The sequence below is a fragment of the Zeugodacus cucurbitae genome, chromosome 3, assembly GCF_028554725.1.
Source record: "Zeugodacus cucurbitae isolate PBARC_wt_2022May chromosome 3, idZeuCucr1.2, whole genome shotgun sequence".
NCBI lineage: Eukaryota > Metazoa > Arthropoda > Insecta > Diptera > Tephritidae > Zeugodacus > Zeugodacus cucurbitae.
This window is the reverse complement of record NC_071668.1, coordinates 64,073,461-64,093,380: the sequence shown is the minus strand read 5'-3', so window position 1 is coordinate 64,093,380 and position 19,920 is coordinate 64,073,461. Positions and strand designations below refer to the sequence as shown.

Here is a 19,920-nt window from a genome sequence, read left to right as displayed (position 1 = left end):
AAGTGCTTGGTATGTGAAATTTGGTAGATTTATTGATTTATAGTCGCATGAAGTATGAGCGCTCCTTTATTGTAAACACTGTCTTTCGGTACCTATTACTTTACGATAAAAAAATGATTGATTTACTGAGTTTGAAGTGGAACAACGGGTATTGAAAATGTTGAAGTAATGTTTTGTGTCTTCTAAGCATCCAGTGACAGGTTTCTTAGAAAACTCTCCTCATAAGACTCCACAATTCATTAACATTAACTGAAATATGTAATAGTAAAAGCTTCCTTGGAAAAAGCTTTCCAACAGACTTCTATCCTACTGTGATGCATGAATTTTTTGTTGAAATTGTATAGAATCCTCCAGAAAGATGCTTTGCAATGAGTTAAAAACCAAAATTATTATCGGCTTTTCGTGGCTGTCTCCTGATCGAAACACGCGGAACCAAATCGATCACGTTGTGATAGACGGAAGACATGTCTCCTGTGTTTTAGACGTGCGTGCGCTCCGAGGACCAAATATAGACTCGGACCATTATCTGGTCGCAGCGAAGATACGCACCCGCCTCTGTGCAGCAAAGAATGCCCGTCAACAAACACAAGGAAGGTTCGACGTCGAAAAGCTGCAATCGCAACAGACAGCCACGAAATACTCTACTCGACTTGCACTCCTGCTCTCTGAGAGCACTCATCAGCATCTCGGTATAAGGGAACTGTGGAACGGCATCTCAAACTCACTGCGTACCGCTGCAGCCGAAACAATTGGTTTTCGGCAACGACAAAAAACAAGCTGGTACGATGAGGAGTGCCGTCTCGCAGCGGAGAGAAAACAGACTGCCTACCTCGCAACATTGCAAACGACCACAACACGTGCGGGATGGGATAGATACCGAGAGCTGAAGAGGGAAGCGAGACGCATTTGCAGACAAAAAAAGAAAGAGGCCGAAATGCGTGAGTACGAAGAGCTTGAGAAGCTGGCAGACAGAGGGAATGCTCGAAAATTTTATGAAAAAATGAAGCGACTTAACGAAGGTTTCAAGACCGGAGCATCCTCATGTAGAGACCAAGGTGGTAATCTGGTAACCGATGTCCAGGGCATACTGGGATTATGGAGGGAACACTTCTCCGACCTGCTGAATGGCAGTGAGAGTACAACACCAGGAGATGGCGAACCCGATCCCCCAATCGATGACGATGGAACAGATGTTCCATTACCCGACCATGAAGAAATTCGAATAGCAATTACCCGCTTGAAGAACAACAAAGCAGCGGGGGCCGATAGATTACCGGCAGAACTATTCAAATACGGCGGCGAAGAACTGATAAGGTGCATGCATCAGCTTCTTTGCAGAATATGGTCGGAAGAAAGCATGCCTGACGATTGGAATCTCAGTGTGCTCTGCCCAATCCATAAAAAGGGAGATCCCACAATCTGCGCCAATTACCGTGGGATCAGCCTCCTAAATATCGCATACAAGGTTCTATCGAGCGTATTGTGTGAAAGACTAAAGCCCACCGTCAACAAACTGATTGGACCTTATCAGTGTGGCTTTAGACCTGGAAAATCGACAACTGACCAGATATTCACCATGCGCCAAATCTTGGAAAAGACCCGAGAAAAGAGGATCGACACACACCACCTTTTTGTCGATTTTAAAGCTGCTTTCGACAGCACGAAAAGGAGTTGCCTTTACGCCGCGATGTCTGAATTTGGTATCCCCGCAAAACTAATACGGCTGTGTAAATTGACGTTGAGCAACACCAAAAGCTCCGTCATGATTGGGAAGGACCTCTCCGAGCCGTTCGATACCAAACGAGGTTTCAGACAAGGTGACTCACTATCGTGCGACTTCTTTAACCTGATGCTGGAAAAAATTATAAGAGCTGCAGAGCTAAACCGAGAAGGTACAATCTTCTACAAGAGTGTACAGCTCCTGGCGTACGCCGATGATATTGATATCATCGGAAGCAACAACCGCGCCGTTTGTTCTGCTTTTTCCCGCATGGATAAGGAGGCGAAGCGAATGGGTCTGGAGGTGAATGAGGACAAGACGAAATATCTCCTGTCATCAAACAAACAGTCGGCGCATTCGCGTCTTGGCTCCCACGTCACTGTTGACAGTCATAACTTCGAGGTCGTAGATAATTTCGTATACCTGGGAACCAGCATCAACAACACGAACAATGTCAGCCTCGAAATCCAGCGCAGAATAACTCTTGCCAACAGGTGCTACTTTGGACTGAGTAGGCAATTGAACAGTAAAGTCCTCTCTCGACGAACCAAAATCAAGCTCTACAAGTCTCTTATCATTCCCGTCCTGCTTTACGGTGCAGAAGCTTGGACGATGTCAACATCAGATGAGACGACACTAGGAGTTTTCGAGAGGAAAATTTTGCGCAAGATTTATGGTCCTCAGAACATTGGCAACGGCGAATACCGCAGACGATGGAACGATGAGCTGTACGAGTTATACGACGACATTGACATAGTTCAGCGAATAAAAAGACAGCGGCTACGCTGGCTAGGTCATGTTGTCCGAATGGACGAAAACACTCCAGCCCTGAAAGTGTTCGATGCAGTACCCGCCGGAGGAAGCCGAGGAAGGGGAAGGCCTCCACTCCGTTGGAGGGACCAGGTGGAGAGCGACCTGGTAACACTTGGGATCTCCAACTGGCGCCGAACTGCGAAGGAGAGAGACAGGTGGCGCACTATCGTCGATTCGGCTATAACCGGCTAAACGGTTGCAACGCCAATCACATACAAATTAATTTAATACATTAAGATTATAATTGGGAAGTCGGTTTTGATCTTTCGCACAGCCGACGACTCGATTAACGATCAGCTGTTATACATTTTTCGTTTTGTTGTTCATAAGACTTGGAAAGTTTCATAGCAGATAGTTATTTTTTATCAATAAAAACCGCCAAATTTACAGCGTGAACAACACTACATAGAGTTGTAATCCAGTTCCAATTCGATTTGTATTCAATTAAACATTAATGTAGTAGAATATATTTTTTATTTGTATGGTAAATCGATCTAAATCAGCACTTTAATCAAGCAAAGGCCGGTTAATTAATCAATTAGCTCCAGTGCGATAATACTCACCTACTTTATTATTAAAATGTGATACTCCATACACAGCCATTTTGGCCGAGGTTTATAAGAAGTAAGTTGAGTTGCTTTAAAATTTAACTTTGGGTCAAAGGCTTATGAAAAAAAAGTTTTGTTTCGAATATTTTCGTCATATTTTTTAACTTTTTTATATTTTAACTTCGAATAAAAAATAACAAAAAACCTATTTACTGAGGATCGAGGGTTGAAAAAATGCACATGGCTCTTATTTAAATATTTCATTTATTTATTTTAATTTAATTTTGAGTAACTTTTAACAATTTAACAAAAAATGGATAAATAGCCTCAGGTGCAGCTAGAAGTATTCACTCAGCATTTTTTTTTCTACTTCAAATGAAAACCTCGAGTATTTTTATTTGAATATCTGTAATTATTATTGTTCGACATACAAATCCAAGTACAAATATAATTGGTTATTTTGTGAAATCTTTGATATTTTTCCTTATAAAAAATGAAACTAAGCAAAAAAAAAAAAAAAAAAAAGGAAAAAAATTATACTAAAAAAAAAGAAAAATAAATATAAAAAATAATAACCAAAAATCAAAAGAATAATTCAAAGCAAAATAAATTGAATCAAACATATAATTTTCGTGAACCTTAGTTTTCCTAAAAAAAAAAAAACACATGCACCGCATTGATGGCACGCTATGCTGATTTTCAATACAATTCGCTTAATTAACAACAAAACTTCAAAACTCATGCCAATTCAATATGCGCTGAACTACAAATATAAATACATATAACAAAAGGGGTAAAATCAAATAATAACCAACTGTAGCTGGCTGCTGACAGTGAATTAGTGACTTTGAGTCCAACAATTATTTGTCACCGCAAAAGGCAATTGAGTTGACACTATGGATATTAACGAACTACACTGCAAAGCTCGACAAATAAATGCACGTTTGGGTGCTTGACGAATGTTGGTAAATGGTTAATGAAATAAAAGAACGGAATAGTTTACTTGTAATGTCAAAAAAAAAATTAAAAAATATAAAAAATATAACAACAAAAATTCACAAAAAAGTGAGCGCGAAAAAATCGAAAGCAAACGCCAATGCGCCAGTTCAAAGGCATTGCAGGCAGCCGGCAATAAAGCGTTTAGCTGCCGCCGACGTCACTGTTGACTAACAGTAATTGCATTGACCTTCACTGGGCGTCACAGTTACAGATACACAAGCACAGTTGCATAGTTGTTGCAGGCGGTTAGGTGGACAGTCACCAAGTGATTGCTTTCAAGTGTCATTCGTCATAAACAAAAAGCATAAAAAAGTTAAAAAATAAAAATAGAAATAAACTAAAAATATAAATAAATAAATAAAAAATAAAAAAAAAGTAAAATAAAAAAAATAAAAAAAATAAAAAAAAATAAAAAATAGAAAAAAATATATAACAAATTCAAATCAAGTTTGTGGTTTAAGTCTTTTGTATGCGCACTTAGTAAATCACCAGAGCAAATGCAATCGTGTAAAAATTAAGACACATTGTAACTTTAGCTGTGAAATAAACAAATTGAAATTAATACAAAAATGCAATAAAAAAACTAAAAAAAAATTAAACAAAAAAATCTGTTTATTGCAAAAATTGCTGGGGCGCTGAGTGACAGTTGCGGTGGCGTTTGAGCATAGACTGTCACTCTAACCGCTGTCAGCGGTGGCGGTGGTGGTGGTGTTGGCGATTTCCCGCTGCTGTTTTTTGCTCTTTGGAAGGTTGCTTGCTTGCTGCCTTTACGTGCTTACAGCATCTAGTCTACACCGCGCCTACGTAATGCGGTCGTTCTCGCTGTTGTAATGACAATTGTGATTTGCGCCTTTCCTTTCATTAATGATATCAATTACAAAATTAAGCTGTGCAAATTGTTGACTACACGGCTGTAAGCCCAGCATTTGCACCAGGGCAAACCGTAATGTGTAGGTGGACAGGCAGACAGACTGTATGTTGGGGTAAGACATCGATACCCGTTGGTTGCTGCAATGAGCATTAGCGTATTGCAATTACGTGAAATGAAAAAAACAATGCTGCGTGAAGTGAGAAAATCTAACACTTCCTATTGACAATGGGACTAGTATAATATACAACAATTTTGCACAAGCCAGACAACACCTACACCTATGGTGTAAGAATTAATATAATACATTTGACTTTGTTAGTTCAGAAAGTTTATAGAAATACCTGAAAAACTAGCTGCTAGCAAATTTGAATAGTATAATTAAGTAAAAGTGTGGAAGTTCAACTAGATGTGATATCAAGGGACGATGCAATCTTTAGTCTTTTAAGATTAGAAAGAACTATATACCATTTCTTTGAATACCATTCCATTGAATTTGAAATATAAGCATTCAGTTTTAATATGCAATTTGTCTGTGATCAGTCTCAAGTAATTTCGTAATTTCTTGTGGAGACATGTGCTCTCTTTGGTATTTTCAATAAACAGTAACTCCATTTATACATACATATACTATATATGTATCATATATAAAGCGTTATATTTAATTTAAAAAAATATCGGTAGATGGTGCTGGTTGAAAGCTCTAAAATTTAATCAAAAAGCTCATTAAATGATTTATGGATAAGTATAAATATAGTATATAGCAAAAGAACTTTTTAGCCGAATACTGAGAAAGTTTAATTTTTAACGAGGCATACTATTTACCGTGTCAATTTAAGTCAAAATTAGAGATTTTAGTCTAACAAATATCTTTCAAAAACCTATCAGCTCAGTGAAGCTCACACATTATATTAATGATACATAGTTGTGTTGTATATTGTTCGTTTAGAATTCAGATTCGTACTTTCTATAAGACTAATTAAAGTTTCGAAGCTTAAAAGCTCCAGGAGCTGCTTATAAAGCTCTACAGCATATTTTTGGTTACACCGGAGAGCTTTTCGGTTGACTTCAGAGAAATGCTACCAATATATGTATGCCTTGAATAGGGTTTGTTTATTCTGTCAAAGATGTAAACATTAATAAAAATTGCATTTCGAAAATCTCTCAGCTCAGTGAGGCTTACACATTATATCAAAGATCTGTCAATGAAATTTAGGCATATATATTGTTCTTTTCCAATTCAGATTAATACTTTCTACACTACTTAAGCTCCTGAAGCTGCTTATAAAGCTTTACAGAGATTTTTTATTACAACAAAGAGCTTTTCAGTTGAATTCAGAGGGAGGTTGCCAAATATACATATATGAGACTTGAATACCACAAGCAGTGAGTTCTGTCAAATATATAAAGAAAATTTAAGAAAGAAAGTAGGTAGTGAAAAACAATTCTGAATATATGACAATTATTCATTCATTCGCTAGATGTCGCTGTAGTCGAAAACTATAAAATAATAAATCTAATTACTAATTTATTGTTCTTATCTGCAGCTGACATTGAAAATAAGATTAGAAATGGGTAGTTTACAATTTTTTTTGACAAACAGATCAAAATATTTTGAAAAATAGCATTTAGCGCTTTTGGAAGTTTTGAGTTTCGATTATAGTTTGCTCATTTGAAACTGGAAGAGCTGCTACCAGTTTAAAAATTGTAAACAAAAAAAATTATTTTATAAGTAAAGAAGGACAAACTCCAGAGTAGAAACTTAGCATTTTGAAATACTTTTAAGGAATGTTGCCATGTATTTGAAAACATTAGCTGGATATAGCTTATAAGAACGTTCGGACATTATAGGTATTAAATTATAAAATGTAAGAAGAGCAATAGTTAAGAAAATTTGGAAAAGGGTTGCCAACTTATATTTTTATACCCTGAACAGGGTATATTAAGTTTGTCACGAAGTTTGTAACACCCAGAAGTAAGAGTCGGAGTCGCTTTAGCCATGTCCGTCTGTCTGTATATATACGAACTAGTCCTTCAGTTTTTCAGATACCGTTTTGAAATTTTGCAGATGTTATTTTCTCTTCAAGAAGCTGCTCATTTGTCGGAACTGCCGATATCGGACCAATATATCATATAGCTGTCATACAAACTGAACGATCGGAATCAAGGGCTTGTATGGAAAACTTCCGCATTTTACTACATATATTTGGTGTGAGTTATTGTTTATAGAAATAATTTAATCTCCGAAAAAATTTTTCAGATCGGTTCACTATAGCATATAGCTGCCATACAAACCGAACTATCGAAATCAATGGCTTGTATGGAAAATTTTCGCATTTGACGTGGTATTTTCACGAAATTTGACATGGATTACTGCTTAAGGTAATAATATAATCTCCGAAGAAATTGTTCAGATCGGTTAACTATATAACCTTAATGTTTCTAGCAAACAACCCGGCTAAAAAGAATTAGTAAAATGTTTTCTTTTTTTTTACTTACTTTTTCTTACGCCTTTAGATTTGCTTAAACACATAGCTACTAAAAGAAATGCACCTGAGAAGGGTATATTAGCTTCGGTACAGCCGAAGTTAACGTTTTTTCTTGTTTTAACTTGTATTAATGAAAAATAGGATCATTTGATGCATTTAGAAATATTTTTAAAATAGAAATTATTTTTCAAATATTTATTACACTTATCTCTGCTTCTTATATATCACTTTTGTAAATTTGCTTCTGTCTGCTATCATTTTTGCCACTGACACCATTGTAAATATAAAGCTATTTGGGTTTTTCGAAAGTAAAGCAACAATTTCATCTGTTTAATTGTTTTCAATTGAATTTTTACATACCAAAGAGATTAACAATCAATGACAGAAATCACGCATTTTTGTATAGAAAAAATCCATAGGCATTATGAAACTCCAAAAAAAAAAACAAAAATAGATTAGTGTGCCATAATCAAAAATCAATCAAGCAAAAGCAAATTGTTATAGTACCATATGTGGATATTTATTGCACAATATTTATATACATAATTGCTATGGCACTCGATTTAAAGCCTCCAACACACGCACTCACGCACAGATTTATTTCCTGCAACACCCACTCGCCTTCGCAAAGGTAAAAATTAAACACGCAGTTGCAATGACATTTACAGGCAACAAACATAAATATTATTTACTATTTTCAACAAACTAATATACATACATACATATGAAAATATATTGTTTGAAATACTAGACATATGTTTATCTGTAGCAGTCAACCAAAAAAGCGAGGCACACACAACCAATTCAAATCAATTGTGGTAACAAATGAATATTTACAAACACATGTTTGTATGTATATATGTATGTGACATGTAAACACACGCACGCAAGCAAATATTTATGTAGTTTAACCACAATAAATCAGCAACTTTTGTTTTCTCTCTTGTTTGTTGAGACAATTGAAAATGAGAAATCTTCCGCAATTGAAATTCAATAATATTTATTAGGCTTTCGCAACAACCACACACATGAGCGTGACACTGTCAGTTGCCAGTTGCGTGAAATAATTGTTTATAAAAAAATATTGTTTATTATTTTTTTATTATTTTTCTTTAATATTTTATATGTGTGCGTCTGCTGTTGTGGGTGCTGATGCTGTGTGTTAATTTTGTTATATTGTTATTTAACAAAAGATCACGTAGCGCCTAATAAATTGCACTGGGAAGCACAATTTCCTACTTAATACGCAGCATATATGGAGCGCTTAAAAATTAATAGTTTGCATAAAAAGCAAATATGATTTCAGTAGCATATAGTAGAGCTATTAATAGTAGAATACTCGTAGAATAGTTGAGAAAAATATTAAGTAAGAAACATATTATTATTAAAATGACTTTTGTGAATTTGGAGTCTTAATTTTAACACATTAAGTGGTTAGGTGGTTTCAATGTCCATCATGGTAAACACGATACTGAGAGCCTAATTATTAAGAGCTGTTCTGATAGATATTTTTGCAAACGAGTGTTGCTTTATTTGCTTACTATAGTAAATATGGCGTAAAAGCTGCATATAAATCTTGTTGATATTTCAATTTTCCAGATACGAAATTAAAATTTTCGATTTTCAAAATTAGAACTTTCGATATTCGAATTTTCGAAATAAAAAATTGTGATATTCGAAATTTAAACCGATATTCGAAATTTCTAAATTATGATATTCGATATTAGAATTTTCGAAATTAAAAATTTTGATGTTCGAATTTAAAACTTTCGATGTTCGAAATTAAAACTTTCGATATTTGAAATTAAAACTTTCGACATACGAATTTTCGAAATACGATTTCGGATTTTCCGAATTTGATATTTATTTTTGATATTCCATTTGCGAGTTTTCAAATTTACGATTTTAGAGCATCCGAAATTTGATTTTTTAGTACCGATAAATATTTTAAATAATTTTAACTTATCGACGAAAGACTTTCGAAGTTCGAATTTTCGATGTTATATAATATAATATAATTTTAACTTATCGACGAAAGATTTTCAAAGTTCGAATTTTCGATGTTCGATATTTCGATGTTCGAATTTTCATTTAAATTTCAAAAGCTTTTAACTTTCAAAGTTACTGTTGGCTACAATTAGATATATACTACATATAAGTCCGTCTATGCTTGACTTCTATGCAAGGGTTTCTTTCATATTCGAAATGTCGTTCTACGGGTTTAGACTTTTGGAAATTTTGTTTTGTTTTATTTTGACTTTTACAATTAATTATTAATGCCGATTTTTTCATTAACAAAGAACGTTGAACAAGGTTAATCAGAGTTAGGATAACCTTGTTTGATAATGATTGGGTTTTGGATTAACAAATAGAGAATTTATTTTGAGCCGCTGAAGCTTTTTATATTCGGGGATTTCACGATACGATATATATCAGATTAAATTTCGAGTCCTATCTACAAATGAAACGGGTATATAGGAATTAAAAGAGATGTCTCTTCGGTCGAAATATACGTTCCGAGCTGTATATTTTCATAAAACCGATGAGCTGCTGGTTTCATCGAAGTAGAAAAATTTAAAATAATTATAAAATAATATAACAATGATAGTGTAAATACAGCGACATCTATCATTTTCAGAAAAAGTCTAACACATTTATTTCGAAAAGGAGTAATACTATTCATGAAATGTTTAGGTTATAGTTTTTTCGTGAGAATAATTTATAAATTCTAATTAATCTAATCTAATTTATAATAATCTAATTTATTAATTTATCTAATTAGAACCATATTCAGAAACAATATATTATAAAAATGCTGAGAATTACAACAAAAATATTGCAAAAAAATATATATCGCTTAATTCAACCCACTAATAAATGCATTTTTCAGAACAAAAAAAAAACTCCCGCACATATAACGAGTGGCAAGTGTTGTAAGCACGTACAATAATATACGCCAAGCTAGTATCTACCTTTCCATCACATTTCGGCGTCACGCCAGCATCACACATGTCACGCGATTCATTTCGCAAACCGACCGACCAGACTGACATTGACACAAACAGAATGATTGCTGCCGCAGTGTCGACAAAAAAATAAATTACATAATTTAAACTGAAATAATACTTAATATTAAGTGGAGAAAAAATTTGCACTGCCAACAATAACAACAACAGTTATCGAACTGTCTGTGGCTGCCGCACTTACAGCAGACAAATTGCGCTAAATGCTGCGGCGGCAGTCAAGCTGATAAACAATTTCACGTTGTCTGTGTGTGTATGTGTGTGTGTATGTGTAGAATTTACATTTTACACGCCAACAACAACAGAAAAAATTGGAATAAATATATGCGAAATAAACGTGCGTTTACTGACCGATATATTTATTTAAAATTTTTGTGACATTTTTCACGCGCGCCACGCCATGTCAATTCGAACCACAACAACAGCAATAACATATTTCAATGTTTTTTTCTGTTTTATTATTTTTTTTTGTGTGACGTTTTCACAATCTCATGCTTGGTTGATAGTTTGCATGTCGCGCTTGCTCTCATTAAAATGTGGCATACAGTAGCTGTTCGGGCAAGCTGTGTCATATAAGCCGCGTCGACACGTTCTAATTTATGCCTCAGTACATTGAGAATATGTGTGGTTAGCATTTAGTACTGGAAAGAATTGGGTACTATACTATATACTATGTAGATATATATATACATGTACATATTTATATCTGAGTATATGTAAAATTGGTATAAATTTTATTTTTGATGTCGTATAGAATTTTTTATTATTATTTTTTATATCTACAGTCAAAATTTATCATTCGTTTCTCACACTAAATATTCACTTTTATTTATATCGATTTACTTTGTGGAGCTCATCACAATTGCATCAACAATTATTGATATTTGAAAGTGTTTCTGTGGCAAATAAACAATATTGAAGATTTGAATAAATCAAATTCATTTTTAATAGCTCACATTACTTGCACAATAGCACCAAGTTCGTCGCTTAAGTCTTTAGTATTCATCATTTAAAAATCGGCGTTAATATGTAATCAAAATATTAATGCAATAATTAATAATAAAAATTCAAATGAAACCTGAAGCTTTAATTACTTTTAAAATTTCCAAAGGATTTTAAAAATTTTATAATGAAAATGTAATCAAAACTGAAACAATTTTAAAAATCATTAAGCATTAAAAGCCTTTTTTTGCTACAAATATTCCTTAAAAAATTACATTTTATGCGCATAAAAAGTTGTTTTCAAATCTCTTTTAAAAATACTGCATATTTTCACTAACAGTATAAATTTAAATATTTTCTAACCGGTTTTACACCTTCAGATTACACTAATCAAAGCACACATATGTAATTAATAAAAGCTCTGAAGTATGCAATAAAATAAAGTAAGAGTGAAATAAGTTTAATTAAGTTAATTGAGTTCCGCCTACGGTTTCTCGTTTCACAAAAAACTATAACATTTAAATATCCGCTATTTGTTGTTGTTTTAGATATTTAATATTATATAATGTAGCTTTAATGTCAATAAGTTAAACTTGTTTTAAACATAAATCATGTGTGCGCTTAATTTAATATAATTGTATTTTTATGCCAAAATGATTTTTATTAAAACTGAAATTATTGTTTTTAAATTAAATTTAGATAATTTTTTTATTAAATTTTAATATTATTTATATGTTTATAAAATATATATTATATTTATATAATATTTTATAATAATCAATATAATTATTTATTCTTAATCCAATAGGAAAATAAATTATAAATTTTTTAACATTATGTATTCTTATTAATCTTTTTACGATTTTAATTAAGAAATGTCCATTAAATTAAAAAAAATTGTAATTCATAAAAAATGTAAATTAAAAATCAATCAGCCACACAAAAAAATCAAAGTGGCGGATGCAATATGGGGAAGTTTTAAAATATGTCCGCCATACTGGTCCGTCATTTTGAATTTTTAAAAAGTAACGTCAAATTCGTAATCAGCGACCCCAAGAACACCAAAGTAACCGATTCAATCAAGCGATTCCAATGAATTTTTCAAAAAAAAAAACAGAAAAGCCATGAATAACGATGCGATTCAAGCGAATCCGATGAATATTAAAAATCGCTGACCGCCATATTGGTTTTCTGGGGTTATCTCAAAACCCTAATTTGATGGGGAAGACGCATATTTGGATGAAATTTTGATATACAAAATTATAAATGGCCGTGCTTCCGCCCACTTATGGGTCAAAAACCATATCTCCGAAACTACTCAACCAATTTCAATGAAATTCTGTTTGCAATATTTTCCATGCATCCCAATGATATGTTGTGAAAATAGGCCAAATCGGTTCACAACCCCGCCTACTTTCTAAATACCAGAACTTTGAAGACGATCTAAATTGTGCTTCTAATTTTTTTTACCGAAAATATGGGTAAGTCTATCAGATGTTTTAAAGAAATTCAGAGGAAATATCTTTCTTTTAATAATATGTCTCCGTGCCTAAAATACGTGAAATCGGGTCATAACTTCACCTAACTCCTATATAACCTTGAATGGACTTAATACAATATATATGATGAATATGTAGGTCAAATTGTGAGTTATATTAATGAAATTAAATAAATAAATTGCGAGAGTATAAAATGTTCGGTTACACCCGAACTTAGCCCTTCCTTACTTGTTTTGTTTAATATTTTTTTTATTTGTTTTTTTTTTTATTGTAGCTACATTTTTAGCTATTTATCTTTTTTAGTTTTATTTAAATTAATTAATGTTTTCTTTTTAAATTTTAATTTAAATAATTTAATATTTTCCACCACATTTTTTTTAATACAAATTTTTAATATACTTTTCAATTTTAATTTTGTTATATTTTGTATTATTTTATCGATTTTTTTTTAACTTAATATCAATAACATAATTTTTAATTTTAATTTTCCAAGTACCATTTACTGCTAGCAAATTTCATTTTATTACATTTTTTATTTTAATGCTAATTTTCATATAATATCTAATCACTATATATGTATATATACTAATATTATCCTTCATAAAATCGATTTTTTTTAAGCGCCCAGTGATTTAAATTATTTTATTCCATTGTAACTTCGACATATTTTAATTATATTCTTTTTTAATTTATGGCCTTTCACATCACATTTTTCTTCTCTTATCTCAAATTTATCACTACTTTTTACAAACAGCTATAGATTTACATAAAACACACAACATTAAAATCAAACCAATCATTACAATGTTGTTCTCCACAAACTCAACCGCTCACAATAAAACCTTTCCCATTCTTATACATATGAAATCGCCAGCTCATTAGACCCAAATGAATATGTTAATTCACATAAGTACACACAACGAACGCACTATAATATCACCATTTGACATTTATGCCTCAATCATGTTTTGCCTTATTTGAAATTTTAATCAACAAGAATTCTTTCAATCATTCAAAGTTGCGGGTTTAGCCACCTTACGCTTGAGGAAATGTATTCAAGCCCATTTATTTATAAATGTGTACGTATGTATATTGGAACACGTATGATTTAATTTCGTCATACTATGTAAAGCGACACAGTCATACGTCTGTTATATTTATATTTTTTTTTCCAGCGAAGAAATGCTGTTGCTGCTCCCAATAAAATGATGTGTCTATTACGCCAGTATGCAAATAGGTGAGTCAGCCGTTTTATATTATAGGCAGATACATATGTATATTGTTTTTGTAGTACAAAGTGCTGTCATGAAATTTACCGTTAAATCACTGTAAAACTGGTATTGACTTTAATATATAAAAAATCCGGACAGCTGTTATGGGGGTTTCTTGTGAGTGCTATTAGCATATTAAAAGCTGTTTAAATAGCAACAGACAAGTGGTTCATATACCTACTGTATATATATATATATAGGTAGATATATCTGCTGTATACAAAGTAAGCAAGATCTTGTACTGCTTCAGTTATAATTTACAGCACCTAATATATTCATCTATTTATTTGTAAGTAATTTCATGTGGTATAAAAAATAATGTTTATTTGTTTGTTGCATGAAATATTTTTTTACTTATTGACCGTATTTGTAGTATGTTCTAGGTATGCAAAAATTCCCATAGGTGGCGCCAGAGTCGAACTGTTTTATTCATAGCAAAATTTGGTTTAATTGTTGAGAAGAAGTTAAATATAATTCAAACTAGTAAACGGAATACGGCTCTGGATTTTTCTATACAATTATTTTTATATTTTAAGTGCCATATGACTTACCTTCTTCATAAGAAAGGCCTCTAATGCCTCAACAAGATTGTTCTGAAAAAAATAAAAAAGATATTTTTGAATATTTTTCTAAACTGTGCATAATATTCGATAAAAAAGAGATACAATTAAGAAGATTTAGTTCTCTAAACAATATAACTACTTAAGAAATATTTATAACGTTTTTAAACAGCCAAATTAATTAATCAATTACAATTTTTATTGAGAAATCAGTTTTTGCCCTTCACACTGTAGGCTACTCGATAACCGATCAGCTGCTATACATTTTTGTTTTTGCTTTTCAGAAGAAGTTGGTGAATTTCAATCAGTTGATTAATATTTTTAGCAGCGACATCTACCGTAGCTTTATTTTATTAAAAAATTCAGCTAATCGCAGACAAGGGACGTAGATCGGAAGTCTTTGTCGCAGAGTTGCATTTGATTTTCGAGTCGATTAAAATTCAATGAAAAATAAATGTAGATTTTATTGTGATTGGTAAATCGATCTTAATAAGCGTTTTAATCGAGCAGAAGCCGGTTAATTGATCAATTAGCTCCTGTCTAAAAACGCTCGTTATATAATATAAAGTATCGATTTAGTCATCAGCATCAGTGGACTCGTTTTCTCTGTGGCCTGCCATGTAATGTTCAATGATTGGCTTACTTTTCAAATATTCTCTAGCATATCTGAGGATTCTTGAGTGTGATTCTTTGGAACAAGTAAGAAAAAGGCAAAAAACGAGGTATCTGTCATCTATTTCATATAGATATTTTCTTATAAATCAAGCGTACTTTGAGATTAAGGGATCGCAAGCTACCTTGAGTTCATTATATGAGGATGTAATGTGTCCAATTTCAAATAAATATATTTCTATATATATTTTTTTGAATTATTGTCAATAGCATCAGAATGACAGAAGAGGCAGAAGTCAAGCATTTTTTAAACAAATTGCCATCAATCTTCCAGTTTCCAGTTGTCTCTCTGAAGATATTTGAACATCCAAGAGTTTGAAAATGAATGAAGAAGGCTTTAGTGTTCCGTGATTAACAGCTATTTTTATGATCTTCATTCCATAGGAAATTTAAGATTGGGTTAGTTGTGAACGAAATGGAGTTATCGAAAAGATCTCATAGCATAGATCATAGCGTCATGATCTGATCTTTGATTCCTTCAATCGAATTATATTCAGCACCTACCCAGAAAATTGTCTATGGCAGATCACTTCTGCTACAGTGAGATATCTTTACAACATACGTTGACTAGTATTTTACTTACTACATTGAATATCTCTAATAAAAGTAAAATTGATATTATTTGAAAAAATCTGTGAAACCCTCTAATTGACAACAGAGCGCTGACTTATCTCGTTTGTCGGCTGAGAAGGTTAATATGGGAGTAATGAGGTATGCATTATCCACAATGGTATAATATGAAGCCCGAAAAAGGGAGTTCAGGAATGGGCTGGTTATAATATTTTAAATTGAGAAACATAAAACAAGTAGTGGATGATTATAAATATAGGTTAGGTTAGGTTAATCTGGTGGGCTAACAGGCCCCGCATAGACGAGTTATTTTACTTAGTGATACCAGATGGAATCCCGTCACATATTCCCTGAGTTGTAGTCATCTAATAGGCGCTTGACGCGAATTTTAAGAGATGATGAGGCCTCACTAATGATATCTTCTCCAACTTGTCGTACTGTGGGGATCCTAGATACCAGAGGCGTTGTATTGCAAGTGCAGGACAAAAGCACAAGAAATGCTCCATAAATAAATAAATATAACTAAAAACATTAAAATTACAATGAAATTGGAAGCTGCAGTAATAAGAAGATTTTTTCTCTCCTACACTATCGCATCAGAAACGTTGAATCAAGCTTCTAACGAGATTTTATATTTATGAAAGCCATAAAGCCGACAATTGTGGACGCTTAAAAATTTGATTCACCATTTATGTGCATGCATGAAAATTGTGTTGTTGAAAGGTGTTAACATCAAAGAAATTTCCACCGAAATTACGTTGCGCATAGTGCTTTGTTCTTAAAAGCCGCCTCACATATATACATATGTACATGTGTATGAATGCGTAATCAAATTTGTTGGTACTTGTAGCTAAAGTTAATTTTCTCGTATTAAGTAACCGTTATGTGGAAAATTTACAACACAACATAACAACAAAATTTTATTGCTACGTACATAAAGGCGGTTATATAAGTGTGGAGTCATATACATATGACTACAAGTGTGTACATATGTGCAGATGAAAAGCGTTAGAAGCGCCCAAAATTGCTGGCAGAAATGACAAAATACAAAAACAAAAAACGAGAAAATGAAAAGCAACAACAACAAATAATTCTGCTATACACTTTAGTGTCTCATTTTATGTGGACAATCAAAGGCGGCAGGCGAGTCAATGAGTGGAGTGTGTGTGCAAATACAACACTTTGTTTTTGCTTTATTGCTTGTATTTGCGTGTTGTTGAGCCACGACTTCATATTTTTGTCTACGAAAATTTTAACACATGTTTGTCTATATGTATACCTGTCTGGTATACACTTCTGATCGGCGAACTGTGCTTCTTTTTATTACACACAATAAACTTGATTATGTGTAGATAATTATGATGAGTTGTTGGCGCGTTGAAGTTAAATTGGCCACAATACAAAAATTATTATTGCCCCGAAGACTTTTCAAACAACTGTTAGTATGCTGATGACCGTTCGAACACAAACACAAACAACAATAACAACATATAATATTTTATGTGCAGTTACAAGGTATTTGAACGTAGCGAGGCTGTCGCTACTGCTGCTGACTTGCTCTTTAGCTTGCTCGTAATTATTGCGGCGTTAATGCTGTTTATTAAAGTGAATTTATTATGTTGCAGCTACAACAACATACATACATACATATGTATATTTAATTATATATGCATGTATGTTGAACTAACTGTCAAATAAATAGTCACAACTGTCACTCAGCGCCACAGGCAAGCGGCAACTGACACAACAGCTGACTGACAGTCACAACAAAGCGCGCATATAAAATTGCTTGACGAAACATTATAATTTGCTTATACGATAATATGTGGTATGTTTGCTTTCTTGTCTGTCATAATTTGTGTTATTAACGAATTTGTGGAAAATTGAAGTCAAAACACTAATTTTGGGTAAGTTGTCAAAAAAAAATTGCTGAGAAATTATTTTCATTAAAAGCAGAAATCATATATAAATATCATATTATTTTTGGAATATATATGTATGTGTGTTAAAAAAAAATAAAAGAAAAACATAAAAATTATATGTATGAGTGTATTTATATAGGAAAAAATTAAAATTAAAATAAAAATATTAAAAAAAAACAGATTTAAAAAAATATTAGAAAAAATAGCAAAAAAAAATATTATATAAGCCATCAAGCTACTCATCTTACTCCACTTAAAAAACCAAAAAAAGTGTGAGTGTATTTATATAGGAAAAAATTAAAATTAAAATAAAAATATTAAAAAAAAAACAGATTTAAAAGAATATTAGAAAAAATAGCAAAAAAAATATTATATAAGCCATCAAGCTACTCATCTTACTCCACTTAAAAAAACCAAAAAAAAAGAAAAAATGTTAACTTCGGCTGTACCGAAGCTAATATACCCTTCACAGGTGCATTTCTTTTAGTAACTATGTGTTTAAGCAAATCTAAAAAGTAAGTAAAAAAAAAGAAAACATTTTACTAATTCTTTTTATCCGGGTTGTTTGCAAGAAACATTAAGGTTATATAGTTAACCGATCTAAACAATTTCTTCGGAGATTATATTATTACCTTAAGCAGTAATCCATGTCAAATTACGTGAAGATACCACGTCAAATGCGAAAATTTTCCATACAAGCGATTGATTCCAATCGTTCGGTTTGTATGGCAGCTATATGCTATAGTGAACCGATCTGAACAATTTTTTCGGAGATTAAGTTATTTCTATGAACAATAACTCACACCAAATTTTATGAAGATACCACGTCAAATGCGAAAATTTTTCATACCAGCCAATGATTCCGATCGTTCGGTTTGTATGGCAGCTATATGCTATAGTGAACCGATCTGAACAATTTTTTCGGAGATTAAATTATTTCTATGAACAATAACTCACACCAAATTTCGTGAAGATATGTAGTAAAATGCGGAAATGTTCCATTGATTCCGATCGTTCGGTTTGTATGGCAGCTATATGCTATAGGGTACCGATCTGAACAATTTTTTCGGAGATTAAATTATTTCTATGAACAATAACTCACACCAAATTTCGTGAAGATATGTAGTAAAATGCGGAAATTTTCCATACAAGCCATTGATTCCGATCGTTCGGTTTGTATGGCAGCTATATGCTATAGTGAACTGATCTGAACAATTTTTTCAGAGATTAAATTATTTCTATGAACAATAACTCACACCAAATTTCGTGAAGATATGTAGTAAAATGCGAAAGTTTTCCATACAAGCCCTTGATTCCGATCGTTCAGTTAGTATGGCAGCTATATGATATAGTGGTCCGATATCGGCAGTTCCGACAAATTAGCATCTTCTTGAAGAGAAAATAACATCTGCAAAATTTCAAAACAGTATCTGAAAAACTGAAGGACTAGTTCGTATATATACAGACAGACAGACAGACGGATATGGCTAAATCCACTCAGTTCATCATACTGATCATTTATATATATACTTTATAGGGCCTCCGACGCTTCCTTCTGGGTGTTACACACTTCGTGACAAACTTAGGGTATAAAAATATTTATATTTATTATTTTCTGTAATTCTCTTTAATTTTTTCCGACATGCTTGCCTTTTTTTATTGCTTTTTCTAGCGAAAATTGCACATTAAATTATTTTAACAGTAAACTTGTAGCGATTTTCGCTGCTCATTAAATTGTGCACAAGCATAAAATGGCTCAGATATAAATAGTTAAACACATACAGCAACAAATATATTAGTTAAATAACAAATACATATGGTGTTGACCCTCCAAAGGGTCCGCCAAGTCCACTTATAACGGTACATTAAAAAGCTATATTTTCTAGCTGGCGAAATTAAATAGTTTTTTGTTTCGCTTCTTACTTCGTCACACTTAACTAAGTTCGTAGCGTAAAATTGCAATTTTTACTAGAAATTTTCTATTTTCTATTTTCTTTTTTATTTATTACAAGTATTTAATGTGA

General features: G+C 32.4%; 1 protein-coding gene across 11 annotated transcripts in view; it reads right to left on the bottom strand.

Annotated features, from left to right (window-relative positions):
- LOC105208490 (pneumococcal serine-rich repeat protein) overlaps positions 1-19,920 on the bottom strand; it is a 123,521-nt gene that overhangs the window by 47,395 nt on the left and 56,206 nt on the right. For all 11 annotated transcript variants that reach the window (XR_003752037.2, XM_029037939.2, XM_011178363.3 and 8 more), the window contains exon 3: positions 14,724-14,765. The gene's annotated coding sequence lies outside the window, so the exon portion shown is untranslated. The remainder of the gene's footprint in view (positions 1-14,723; positions 14,766-19,920) is intronic.